Genomic DNA, 15188 nt, shown 5'->3' on the forward strand with positions numbered 1-15188 from the left:
TAAAAAAGCGGGTGACTGTATTGTTGACTGGTTGGTAAAGTTATTTAATGTATGTATGATTCATGGTGAGGTGCCTGAGGATTGGCGGAATGCTTGCATAGTGCCATTGTACAAAGGCAAAGGGGATAAGAGTGAGTGCTCAAATTACAGAGGTATAAGTTTGTTGAGTATTCCTGGTAAATTATATGGGAGGGTATTGATTGAGAGGGTGAAGGCATGTACAGAGCATCAGATTGGGGAAGAGCAGTGTGGTTTCAGAAGTGGTAGAGGATGTGTGGATCAGGTGTTTGCTTTGAAGAATATATGCGAGAAATACTTAGAAAAACAAATGGATTTGTATGTAGCATTTATGGATCTGGAGAAGGCATATGATAGAGTTGATAGAGATGCTCTGTGGAAGGTATTAAGAATATATGGTGTGGGAGGCAAGTTGTTAGAAGCAATGAAAAGTTTTTATCGAGGATGTAAGGCATGTGTACGTGTAGGAAGAGAGGAAAGTGATTGGTTCTCAGTGAATGTAGGTTTGCGGAAAGGGTGTGTGATGTCTCCATGGTTGTTTAATTTGTTTATGGATGGGGTTGTTAGGGAGGTGAATGCAAGAGTTTTGGAAAGTGGGGCAAGTATGAAGTCTGTTGTGGATGAGAGAGCTTGGGAAGTGAGTCAGTTGTTGTTCGCTGATGATACAGCGCTGGTGGCTGATTCATGTGAGAAACTGCAGAAGCTGGTGACTGAGTTTGGTAAAGTGTGTGAAAGAAGAAAGTTAAGAGTAAACGTGAATAAGAGCAAGGTTATTAGGTACAGTAAGGTTGAGGGTCAAGTCAATTGGGAGGTAAGTTTGAATGGAGAAAAGCTGGAGGAAGTGAAGTGTTTTAGATATCTGGGAGTGGATCTGGCAGCGGATGGAACCATGGAAGCGGAAGTGAATCATAGGGTGGGGGAGGGGGCGAAAATTCTGGGAGCCTTGAAGAATGTTTGGAAGTCGAGAACATTATCTCGGAAAGCAAAAATGGGTATGTTTGAAGGAATAGTGGTTCCAACAATGTTGTATGGTTGCGAGGCGTGGGCTATGGATAGAGTTGTGCGCAGGAGGGTGGATGTGCTGGAAATGAGATGTTTGAGGACAATATGTGGTGTGAGGTGGTCTGTTTCCTTGCGCTACCTCGCTAATGCGGGAAATGGCGAATAGTTTGAAAGAAAAAGAAAGAAAAAAAAATATATATATATATATATTCTGACGTCTTCAATTGCACCACTTGTAAGCAACTTTCTTTTCATTTTTACATTTTGTGTATATGATATATACTGTTTGTTTTATGTTTCAAGAATAGCTGGCTCGTTGGTAACATTAGCCGATGGATTCTTAAATATTTACCTCGTGTTTATTGTATACATTTCCTGGTTAATGTGCTCCAGTAGGATATGTCTTTTAATGAACCTGGGTAAGAGTAAATAATAATTAGAGATATCGGAGGGATTTATGTAAATGACTTGTGGCTATCAGGATCTGGGGTCGTAACACACAACTGGTCTAGATCCCGCCTTGACTACATTGTTTCTAACCTGCTGTATGGACGAGCCATACCAGCTCATCATGACACACACTTGGCTATGGTCGACACGGAACTTCGTCGTTCCCTTCAGGTACTGCAGAAATCAGTTGTCGGTGAGAGTACTCAACATGAGGACTGAGGTTGTCCTCCACACAAGCACTGACGTTCTTCTGTAAGGTCATGATGCAGTGGTCAGCACTCCCTCACCCACATCCACCCGCAGTCTGCACGGCACGATCAACACACGGCACCTTCCTGCCCGTGGTAACCCACCACCACACATCAGGTAGCTCGACCTTAGCTGCTGCAGGAGCTGCTGCAGGAGCTGATGCCAACACATCATGCACCATCTACCAGCATCCTCGACACATCAGACCTCTGCAAACTGATTATGTAAACATGTCCACGTGATCAGCGGACATATCCTCATATACAACAGACAATATGTGAAGAACTAGACAGCGTCCACACTACTGATCCTGTGTGAGCAAACGGTAAGCCAGGGCGCGACGTATGCTGTTTACAGCAAATAACGAACAACCTTGTTCACCCTCATCATGAGATATCTCTCCCTGGTCCAGCTTTACCATCCAGGAACTATATATTATTCTCATGCTGCCTGACCTCCCAGTCCATATGTGTCTACATGCACGGGAGAGGGTTCATATGTGTCTACATGCACGGGAGAAGGTCCATATGTGTCTACATGCACGGGAGAAGGTCCATATGTGTCTACATGCACGGGAGAAGGTTCATATGTGTCTACATGCACGGGAGAAGGTTCATATGTGTCTACATGCACGGGAGAAGGTCCATATGTGTCTACATGCACGGGAGAAGGTCCATATGTGTCTACATGCACGGGAGAAGGTTCATATGTGTCTACATGCACGGGAGAAGGTCCATATGTGTCTACATGCACGGGAGAAGGTCCATATGTGTCTACATGCACGGGAGAAGGTTCATATGTGTCTACATGCACGGGAGAAGGTTCATATGTGTCTACATGCATGGGAGAAGGTTCATATGTGTCTACATGCACGGGAGAAGGTTCATATGTGTCTACATGCACGGGAGAAGGTTCATATATGTCTACATGCACGGGAGAAGGTTCATATGTGTCTACATGCACGGGAGAAGGTTCATATGTGTCTACATGCACGGGAGAAGGTTCATATGTGTCTACATGCACGGGAGAAGGTTCATATGTGTCTACATGCACAGGAGAAGGTTCATATGTGTCTACATGCACGGGAGAAGGTCCATATGTGTCTACATGCACGGGAGAAGGTCCATATGTGTCTACATGCACGGGAGAAGGTTCATATGTGTCTACATGCACGGGAGAAGGTTCATATGTGTCTACATGCACAGGAGAAGGTTCATATGTGTCTACATGCACGGGAGAAGGTTCTTTGGATTCCTAGATCCACCCGCCGCCCACTTATAATGATGTACTGTACCCACTGTACACTGTACCCACTGTACACTGTACTCTGTACACTATCTATTGTACACTGTACCACTTTACACTGTACCAACTGTACACTGTACTCTGTACACTGTACCCACTGTACACTACTCTGTACACTGTACCTACTGTACACTGTACCCACTGTACACTGTACCCACTGTACACAATATATTTGCCTCCACCTACCCCTGGCCATGTACCCTTTAACCATACAACAGCTGAAATACAACAGATAGATAACGAATGAATAGATTTATATCTTAGATTTTAATTCCAAGAATTGTGAATGTAATGCTTGACTTGACCTTGTTGATACGCCAGTGTTTGCGTAATGTGTTGCGTCCACGTTGCCCCGACTCTGTACCTTGTACCATGAACGTACGTACACACACACACACACACACACACACACACACACACACACACCACACACACACACACACACACACACACACACACACACACACACACACACACACACACACACACCACACATACACACACACACACACACCACACATACACACACACACACACACACACACACACACACACACACACCACACACACACCACACATACACACACACCACACACACACACACACACACACACACACACACACACACACACACACACACACCACACACACACACACACACACACACCACACATACACACATACAAACACACACACACACACACACACACACACACACACACACGCGCACACACACACCACACATACACACACACACACACACACACACACACACACACACACACACACACACACGCACACACACACACCACACACACACACACACACACACACACACACACACACACACACACACACATATGCAGACACACACCCACACGTATACACACACACACCCACGCGTATATACACACACCCACACATATACCACACATATCCCCACATACGCCCGGTGCCCGTTCATAGACCACCTCGAAAGGGGAGGATGAAGAGCTGGGTTGGCTGTGAGTCAGCTGCCCTTTCGGGAGCCCGGAACCAGTAAATTGGTGGGTTACACCGCTGACCACCGCACTCCAGTTAACCCACACTGATCCTCCAGTGTTTCCGCCGTCAGATGTTATGTGTAAGTGTCCATCATCCGTCTAGTGATGTTGTCTTCATCTGAATCATTTTTGTGTTGATGTGTTGACGACGACCCTCCACCTGACGTGGGCCGCAGGTGACCAGGTGACGACCCTCCACCTGACGTGGGCCGCAGGTGACCAGGTGACGACCCTCCACCTGACGTGGGCCGCAGGTGACCAGGTGACGACCCTCCACCTGACGTGGGCCGCAGGTGACCAGGTGACGACCCTCCACCTGACGTGGGCCGCAGGTGACCAGGTGACGACCCTCCACCTGACGTGGGCCGCAGGTGACCAGGTGACGACCCTCCACCTGACGTGGGCCGCAGGTGACCAGGTGAGGCGCCTTGTGATCATAGAGCAACTCGCACAATCCATCATTTGTTATCGCGTCGCTCAAGATAATGATAACACGTAAACACTGATGACTCCTGACTCCTGCAGTGATAACATGTGAGTCATGATAACATGTGAGTCATGATAACATGTGTGAGATGATAACATGTGAGTCATGATAACATGTGAGTCATGATAACATGTGTGAGATGATAACATGTGAGTCATGATAACATGTGAGTCATGATAACATGTGTGAGATGATAACATGTGAGTCATGATAACATGTGAGTCATGATAACATGTGAGTCATGATAACATGTGAGTCATGATAACATGTGAGTCATGATAACATGTGAGTCATGATAACATGTGAGTCATGATAACATGTGAGTCATGATAACAGGTGAGTCATGATAACATGTTAGTCATGATAACAGGTGAGTCATGATAACATGTGAGTCATGATAACATGTGTGAGATGATAACATGTGAGTCATGATAACATGTGAGTCATGATAACATGTGAGTCATGATAACATGTGTGAGATGATAACATGTGAGTCATGATAACATGTGAGTCATGATAACATGTGAGTCATGATAACATGTGTGAGATGATAACATGTGAGTCATGATAACATGTGAGTCATGATAACATGTGAGTCATGATAACATGTGTGAGATGATAACATGTGAGTCATGATAACATGTGAGTCATGATAACATGTGTGAGATGATAACATGTGAGTCATGATAACATGTGAGTCATGATAACATGTGTGAGATGATAACATGTGAGTCTTGATAACATGTGAGTCATGATAACAGGTGAGTCATGATAACATGTGAGTCATGATAACATGTGTGAGATGATAACATGTGAGTCATGATAACAGGTGAGTCATGATAACATGTGAGTCATGATAACATGTGTGAGATGATAACATGTGAGTCATGATAACAGGTGAGTCATGATAACATGTGAGTCATGATAACATGTGTGAGATAACATGTGAGTCATGATAACATGTGAGTCATAATAACAGGTGAGTCATGATAACATGTGAGTCATGATAACATGTGAGTCATGATAACATGTGAGTCATGATAACATGACTCGTCAGATTTCTGGACCATTTGCTGTGGGTGGTGGATGTAGTTGACGTAGGCAGCGGGTGTGTCCTCCCAGCACACGTGCTGTGGGTGGGGGATGTGGTTGACGTAGGCAGCGGGTGTGTCCTCCCAGCACACGTGCTGTGGGTGGGGGATGTGGTTGACGTAGGCAGCGGGTGTGTCCTCCCAGCACACGTGCTGTGGGTGGGGGATGTGGTTGACGTAGGCAGCGGGTGTGTCCTCCCCAGCACACGTGCTGTGGGTGGTGGATGTGGTTGACGTAGGCAGCGGGTGTGTCCTCCCCAGCAAACCTCTCGTGTGTTGTGACCCATTGTACACCGTCAGTGTTGTGGGTCACCTGCTGTGCATTCCCAGCTTCATCCAAGTATGTTGACACATCAGGAAATGGTCTGACGTGACCAGGAGAGTCAGGTCCACTGGTGCTGGGTGTGACTAGGAGAGTCAGGTCCACTGCTGCTGGGTGTGACCAGGAGAGTCAGGTCCACTGGTGCTGGGTGTGACCAGGAGAGTCAGGTCCACTGCTGCTGGGTATGGCCAGTAGAGTCAGGTCCACTGGTGCTGAGGTGACCAGGAGAGTCAGGTCCACTGCTGCTAGGCGTGACCAGGAGTCAGGTCCACTGGTGCTGGGCGTGACCAGGAGAGTCAGGTCCACTGGTGCTGGGCGTGACCAGGAGAGTCAGGTCTGCTGGTACTGAGACATGGTCCTTGGTGACCAGGAGAGTCAGGTCCACTGGTGCTGGGCGTGACCAGGAGAGTCAGGTCTGCTGGTACTGAGATATGGTCCTTGGTGACCAGGAGAGTCAGGTCTGCTGGTGTTGAGCAGGGAGCTGGTTGTGTTACGAGGCCAGGTCGTCTGCACATAGTGTAAACCCCAACTCATTACTCCATGCACCTGGTGTGCTTGTAGTCATGCGGGACATCATCAGTTCTCACACCACAGGAACAACACATTTCCTCTGACACCTTGTGAGGTGGTCTTGTAGCCTCCAACCACGTCTCCACCTTGTCAAGTTGGTCCACGAACTTTAGGGTTGCAGTGTGTGTGTGTGTGTGTGTGTGTGTGTGTGTGTGTGTGTGTGTGTGTGTGTGTGTGTGTGTCTGTGTGTAAATCTGTGGTTCTCACTTCTGATAACTGGGTTTTATATAAGTTTACGTGTGGTAGTGGGAATGCACACGTCCACCCAGGTTCGAATCCTATGTTACCCTCTCCTGGACATTCTGTACCAGATCTTCATGTATCCTGGATCTTCTGTACCAGATCTTCATGTATCCTGGACCTTCTGTACCAGATCTTCATGTATCCTGGACCTTCTGTACCAGATCTTCATGTATCCTGGATCTGTACCAGATCTTCATGTATCCTGGACCTTCTGTACCAGATCTTCATGTATCCTGAACCTTCTGTACCAGATCTTCATGTATCCTGGACCTTCTGTACCAGATCTTCATGTATCCTGGACCTTCTGTACCAGATCTTCATGTATCCTGGACCTTCTGTACCGGATCTTCATGTATCCTGGACCTTCTGTACCAGATCTTCATGTATCCTGGACCTTCTGTACCAGATCTTCATGTATCCTGGACCTTCTGTACCAGATCTTCATGTATCCTGGACCTTCTGTACCAGATCTTCATGTATCCTGGACCTTCTGTACCAGATCTTCATGTATCCTGGACCTTCTGTACCAGATCTTCATGTATCCTGGACCTTCTGTACCGGATCTTCATGTATCCTGGACCTTCTGTACCAGATCTTCATGTATCCTGGACCGTCTGTACCGGATCTTCATGTGTCTGTACGTGCGGAGGTCAGACTTCAGGTAAACATTTCCCTCCAGGTGTCATGTCTTCTGCCATCAGTTTATCTTGATAACACTTCCTTATGTGTGATGTAACATTATTGTTAAGATTATAACTTGTGTCTTCAACAACATCCTGACGTGGTTGCTCGTCCTATGTTGGCCCTTGTGTTCATCCTTCATCCCTTCCTCTGCAGATGCATATCATATGGTTCCTGCTGGAATTGTAGTCACATCGAAGTCTTCCTTCCGTGCAACATGTCCTCAGTGTTCTGTATGTGCTCACGTTGCACCTGCTCAGCCATGGATCTGACCCGCTCTGGAGTGTGGTCAACTTCCTTCGTAAGATGAACCAATCCTGGGTGTCTTCAACTCCTTCGTCGTGACCTTCATATCATCGACAAACATATTCATGTCCGGATCCAGTCCTTCTGGTAACTCATTATAATTGATGAAGAATAACAATGGCACAAAAACCAAGCCAAGTGGCACACCAGTGGTTACCTCAACCCACTTAGAAAAAGTTCCTCTGACACGCATCATTAGTTCTCGATCCATCCCTCCTCATGCAAGGCTGAGAATGCATCCTGCACACCACCCTCTCGTATGGGACGCTGTCAGATGTCACGTGGTCGTCCACGAACACACCACCCTCTCGTATGGGACGCTGTCAGATGTCACGTGGTCGTCCACGAACACACCACCCTCTCGTATGGGACGCTGTCAGATGTCACGTGGTCGTCCACGAACACACGATCCATCCATCCATCTCTTTCGTGTAAACCAGAGTTCAACTCTATCACAAAACTTAACATTATCTGTTATGCAATGACCTATTTTCTCAGAACTCATGTTGCTCCTTCCTGGGGTCATATTTTTTCTTTTATGCTCATTTTTCTGCGTCTTACAGACTAGTCAGACACATCAGGGATCCTCGTCAATATCGCTGTCTCCTTTCTTAGAAATGGGTACGACATCTGGGTCCGCCAGTTCCCCGGCCGGTACAACCCCTGAACCAGCGGTTGTCTGAGCATTTCATCTGGTCTTCACAAGTGTCTGTGAACACTTCACGAGTGACACGTACACAAGCATCATTAAGTTCTCGGGTCTCAGGTAGATCCAAGGTCATACAGTACCTCACTACTTCTACATCATGTAACACTTCCAGTGACTTATCCGTTCTCCTCCTCATCCCATTTCATCATTGGTGGTATTATAGCCTCATCTCCGGGGTAGGTACACTTCCGGACTGTATCTTCACCTAGTTCTCCTGCCTCCAGCAACTCTTGCTCCCACTCTCTCCCCTCGTGATGGGTTGGCTGCTCTGCAACTGACGCAGTCTTCACTCCTGGTGCATCTTGTGAGCAGTTTGTGTGACGTATCTGCCTGTGCATGATGCCTGCTGCTTCCTCTGTACATGATATTGTTGTGTCCTCTCTCTCTCTCTCTCTCTCTCTCTCTCTCTCTCTCTCTCTCTCAGGCCTGCTGCTTCCTCTGTACATGATATTGTTGTGTCCTCTCTCTCTCTCTCTCTCTCTCTCTCTCTCTCTCTCTCTCTCTCTCTCTCTCTCTCTCTCTCTCTCTCTCTCTCTCTCTCTCTCTCTCTCTCTCTCTCTCTCTCTCTCTCTCTCTCTCTCTCTCTCTCTCTCTCTCTCTCTCTCTCTCTCTCTCTCTCTCTCTCTCTCTCTCTCTCTCTCTCTCTCTCTCTCTCTCTCTCTCTCTCTCTCTCTCTCTCTCTCTCTCTCTCTCTCTCTCTCTCTCTCTCTCTCTCTCTCTCTCTCTCTCTCTCTCTCTCTCTCTCTCTCTCTCTCTCTCTCTCTCTCTCTCTCTCTCTCTCTCTCTCTCTCTCTCTCTCTCTCTCTCTCTCTCTCTCTCTCTCCTCTCTCTCTCTCTCTCTCTCTCTCTCTCTCTCTCTCTCTCTCTCTCTCTCTCTCTCTCTCTCTCTCTCTCTCTCTCTCTCTCTCTCTCTCTCTCTCTCTCTCTCTCTCTCTCTCTCTCTCTCTCCCCCCCTATATCTATCGTTGATGTATCTGTTGATGACCTACAGAGAGCAGCGGGCCCGTGACCTTCTTTTGGCATCAATTCCCATCATGTCCTCGTGTGTGTGTGTGTGTGTGTGTGTGTGTGTGTGTGTGTACGTACGTATGTCTGGTTACTTATGTGGTACACAGCGTCCTGGCCGGGGGGGGGGGGGGGGCAGTCTTCCCCTGGCCTACACGCAACTCTCTCATGAGAATAACCAAGAAACCGTTCATGTCTGGTGTTGTGCAAGTGGAGCTGCTCAGGTCTGGTGTTGTGCAAGTGGGGCTGCTCAGGTCTGGTGTTGTGCAAGTGGAGCCGTTCATGTCAGGTGTTGTGCAAGTGGGGCTGCTCAGGTCTGGTGTTGTGCAAGTGGAGCCGTTCATGTCAGGTGTTGTGCAAGTAGAGCTGCTCATGTCTGGTGTTGTGAAAGTGGAGCTGCTCATGTCTGGTGTTGTGCAAGCAGAGCTGCTCATGTCTAGTGTTGTGCAAGTGGGGCCGTTCGTGTCTGGTGTTGTGAAAGTGGAGCTGCTCATGTCTGGTGTTGTGCAAGTGAAGCTGCTCATGTCTGGTGTTGTGCAAGTGGAGCTGCTCATGTCTGGTGTTGTGCAAGTAGAGCTGCTCATGTCTAGTGTTGTGCAAGTAAGGCCGCTCATGTCTAGTGTTGTGCAAGTGGAGCCTTTTATGTCTGGTGTGCAAGTGGAGCTGCTCATGTCTAGGGTTGTGCAAGTGGGGCTGTTCGTGTCTGGTGTTGTGCAAGGGGAGCTGCTCATGTCTGTTGTTGTGTAAGGGGAGTTGCTCATGTCTAGTGTTGTGCAAGTGGAGCTGCTCATGACTGGTGTTGTGCAAGTGGGGCTGCTCAGGTCTGGTGTTGTGCAAGTGGAGCCGTTCATGTCTAGTGTTGTGCAAGTGGAGCTGCTCATGTCTGGTGGTCGCAGCAGTAGCACCATGGTAGCTTCATAGTGGTGGTCGCAGCAGTAGCACCATGGTAGCTTCATAGTGGTGGTCGCAGCAGTAGCACCAGTGGTAGCTTCATAGTGGTGGTCGCAGCAGTAGCACCAGTGGTAGCTTCATAGTGGTGGACGCAGCAGTAGCACCAGTGGTAGCTTCATAGTGGTGGTCGCAGCAGTAGCACCATGGTAGCTTCATAGTGGTGGTCGCAGCAGTAGCACCATGGTAGCTTCATAGTGGTGGACGCAGCAGTAGCAGCAGTGGTAGCCTCATAGTGGTGGACGCAGCAGTAGCAGCAGTGGTAGCCTCAAAGTGGTGGACGCAGCAGTAGCACCATGGTAGCTTCATAGTGGTGGTCGCAGCAGTAGCACCATGGTAGCTTCATAGTGGTGGTCGCAGCAGTAGCACCATGGTAGCTTCATAGTGGTGGTCGCAGCAGTAGCACCAGTGGTAGCTTCATAGTGGTGGTCGCAGCAGTAGCACCATGGTAGCTTCATAGTGGTGGACGCAGCAGTAGCACCAGTGGTAGCCTCAGAGTGGTGGACGTAGCAGTAGCAGCAGTGGTAGCCTCAGAGTGGTGGACGTAGCAGTAGCACCAGTGGTAGCCTCAGAGTGGTGGACGCAGCAGTAGCACCAGTGGTAGCTTCATAGTGGTGGACGCAGCAGTAGCACCAGTGGTAGCCTCAGAGTGGTGGACGCAGCAGTAGCACCAGTGGTAGCCTCATAGTGGTGGACGCAGCAGTAGCACCATGGTAGCTTCATAGTGGTGGACGCAGCAGTAGCACCATGGTAGCTTCATAGTGGTGGTCGCAGCAGTAGCACCAGTGGTAGCCTGAGAGTGGTGGACGCAGCAGTAGCACCATGGTAGCTTCATAGTGGTGGACGCAGCAGTAGCACCAGTGGTAGCCTCAGAGTGGTGGACGCAGCAGTAGCACCAGCGGTAGCTTCATAGTGGTGGTCGCAGCAGTAGCACCAGTGGTTGCCTCAGAGTGGTGGACGTAGCAGTAGCACCAGTGGTTGCCTCAGAGTGGTGGACGTAGCAGTAGCACCAGTGGTAGCCTCAGAGTGGTGGACGTAGCAGTAGCACCAGTGGTAGCTTCATAGTGGTGGTCGCAGCAGTAGCACCAGTGGTAGCTTCATAGTGGTGGTCGCAGCAGTAGCACCAGTGTAGCCTCAGAGTGGTGGACGTAGCAGTAGCACCAGTGGTAGCTTCATAGTGGTGGTCGCAGCAGTAGCACCAGTGGTAGCTTCATAGTGGTGGTCGCAGCAGTAGCACCAGTGGTAGCTTCATAGTGGTGGTCGCAGCAGTAGCACCAGTGGTAGCTTCATAGTGGTGGTCGCAGCAGTAGCACCAGTGGTAGCTTCATAGTGGTGGTCGCAGCAGTAGCACCAGTGGTAGCTTCATAGTGGTGGTCGCAGCAGTAGCACCAGTGGTAGCTTCATAGTGGTGGTCGCAGCAGTAGCACCAGTGGTTGCCTCAGAGTGGTGGACGTAGCAGTAGCACCAGTGGTAGCTTCATAGTGGTGGTCGCAGCAGTAGCACCAGTGGTAGCTTCATAGTGGTGGTCGCAGCAGTAGCACCAGTGGTAGCTTCATAGTGGTGGTCGCAGCAGTAGCACCAGTGGTAGCTTCATAGTGGTGGTCGCAGCAGTAGCACCAGTGGTAGCTTCATAGTGGTGGTCGCAGCAGTAGCACCAGTGGTAGCTTCATAGTGGTGGTCGCAGCAGTAGCACCAGTGGTAGCTTCATAGTGGTGGTCGCAGCAGTAGCACCAGTGGTAGCTTCATAGTGGTGGTCGCAGCAGTAGCACCAGTGGTAGCCTCAGAGTGGTGGACGTAGCAGTAGCACCAGTGGTAGCTTCATAGTGGTGGTCGCAGCAGTAGCACCAGTGGTAGCTTCATAGTGGTGGTCGCAGCAGTAGCACCAGTGGTAGCTTCATAGTGGTGGTCGCAGCAGTAGCACCAGTGGTAGCTTCATAGTGGTGGTCGCAGCAGTAGCACCAGTGTAGCCTCAGAGTGGTGACGCAGCAGTAGCACCATGGTAGCTTCATAGTGGTGGACGCGGCAGTAGCAGCAGTGGTAGCCTCAAAGTGGTGGACGCAGCAGTAGCACAGTGGTAGCCTCAAAGTGGTGGACGCAGCAGTAGCACCAGTGGTAGCTTCATAGTGGTGGACGCAGCAGTAGCACCAGTGGTAGCCTCAGAGTGGTGGACGTAGCAGTAGCACCAGTGGTAGCCTCAGAGTGGTGGACGCAGCAGTAGCACCAGTGGTAGCCTCATAGTGGTGGACGCAGCAGTAGCACCAGTGGTAGCCTCAGAGTGGTGGACGCAGCAGTAGCACCATGGTAGCTTCATAGTGGTGGACGCAGCAGTAGCACCAGTGGTAGCCTCAGAGTGGTGGACGCAGCAGTAGCACCAGCGGTAGCTTCATAGTGGTGGTCGCAGCAGTAGCACCAGTGGTAGCCTCATCGTGGTGGACGCAGCAGTAGCACCAGTGGTAGCTCCAGAGTGATGGACGTAGCAGGAGCACCAGTGGTAGCCTCATAGTGGTGGACGCAGCAGTAGCACCAGTGGTAGCCCCAGAGTGGTGGACGCAGCAGTAGCACCAGTGGTAGGTTCATAGTGGTGGACGCAGCGGTAGCACCAGTGGTGGCCTCATAATTGGTGGACGCAGCAGTAGCAGCAGTGGTAGCCTCATAGTGGTGGACGCAGCAGTAGCAGCAGTGGTAGCCTCATAGTGGTGGACGCAGCAGTAGCACCAGTGGTAGCTTCATAGTGGTGGACGCAGCAGTAGCATCAGTGGTAGCCTCAAAGTGGTGGACGCAGCAGTAGCAGCAGTGGTAGCCTCAAAGTGGTGGACGCAATGGTAGCCATGGACATATTGGCTCGAGTCCCATCTCCGCCACTAGTGTCATAAGCTACCACTGATCATATCTTATCTCCTTGCTATCCAGGACTCACCTACACATGGCTACATTCCACATCGGTTCTGATCCTACCCTCGCTCCACGCACCAGTGGTATGTGATCCCATCATGGACCTTCGAGAACAACGTAAGATCGTATTTATGTTTGTCACCATTATAACACAGTGTAACACAATGGGTAGTAAGTGTTATTTCCTATTTACTTATGCGTAAAATGTAGAGAAAAAGGTTATCATTCCCTTTAAACTTTGCTTTTGTGACCAGGACAGTCATATGTTGAAACCGACCTATTTCCAACTGGACAACGGACGAATTTGCACATTAGTATTCACATAAAGTCAGAAAAACAACAAAAGTGATCACAAAAGATTTAGAAGTGAGAACTTTTTCGAGGTTTACGATTGTAGTGTACATCACTTTACGAATCAGACGACTATATAATGTGCCATCATGTTCTCGGTATATGTTCCTTGGTGGCGGTGTTCACATCCAGTATATCCTGGTGCGAGCGCTCGTCTTGTTCCTCCCAAGACGCTTCCATGTTCTCTTTGAATTGATCAAGATGAACGTCAAGGATATGGACTCTGAGGGACATTCTGCAGTCCATTATGCCGCAGTTCTTCACCATAGTCTCAACCAGCTCCACGCAGAGTCCGGCCTTGTGATTGCCCGGGAAGCCCCGCACCACTGCGACACAGCTGGACCAAGCTGCTTCCTCCTTCCTGGTGAGCGTCTTGGGGAATTCCTTGCACTCCAGGATCTTCTTTATCTGTGGTCCCACGAAGACACCGGCTTTGACCTTTGCCTCAGACACCTTAGGGAAGAAGTCTTGAAGGTACTTGAAGGCAGCAGACTCCTTATCTAACACTGTGACACACTACTTCATGATGCCTAACATTATGTGCAGTGAAGGTCCGGATACGTGATCGCAGGCGCAGTTTTGCCAGTCCGACGTGTGCAAGGGTCAGCATCATGCAGAGGCTAGCAGTTGCTGGAGTGGTCAGTGGGTTCCCGCCAAATTCTTAGGATAGCGAACTTCATGGCTCGCTTTTCCCCTCTGTAACATCCTGAAATAGAACAATATAGAATTGTGATTATGAAAAAAGTGTAATTTTTTTCATTGATTTATTTCACCCATGACTAATGTGTAAGAGATTCTCTGAACATATTCATGAGTTTACATGAGAAAGACATACAACAGGATGCCTGATTGGCCCACGGTTGGGTTGTCTGAAAAAAAAGACAAAATGTATTTAATTTCCTCGTAATTTTTATAGTTTGTAGACCAAAACTGACCTGTATATTCAAGGTGTGGTCTTACTAGGGAATTATAAAGTGTGAGGTTTTTTACGGGTCTTGCGTTTCCGGCCAAAGAAAAATAAAATTTGGGGGCCTTTTTTAAATTGCTGCTTGACACGTTTAGTGTATTTCCAAAAAGTTTTCTAATGAAAAACCCCCAAGGTCCCTTTTCTTCATTACTTTAGTTTTGGAGTTTTCCCCAATAGTTTGCAGTCGTAACGTAATTTCTTGCTACAAAGTGCGTAACTTTACACTTGTCTACATCAAACTTCATTTGTCATCCCTTTTTGACCACTCTGCTAGTAAGTTAAAGATCTTTGAATCATTTCGCAGTCCCGCCTGTTTTTCCCGCTTTTTCCTCCAGTTTTAGTAAACGTCAAAAAAATTCGGAGATCTTAGATATGAGACCGAGTTTCTAGGTCATTAATGTATATTATGAAAAGAATTGGGCCTAGGACCAACCTTGTGGCACACCACTCGTTACGTCTAGCCATTTGGAGGCTTCGTGTTTAATACTACACGTTGCTTTCTCCGGTAAGCCAGTCTCTGATCCATGTACAGAGTTCTTCACCGATTCC

This window comes from Panulirus ornatus, chromosome 22 (assembly GCF_036320965.1).
Source record: "Panulirus ornatus isolate Po-2019 chromosome 22, ASM3632096v1, whole genome shotgun sequence".
In the NCBI taxonomy this organism is placed as follows: Eukaryota; Metazoa; Arthropoda; class Malacostraca; order Decapoda; family Palinuridae; genus Panulirus; species Panulirus ornatus.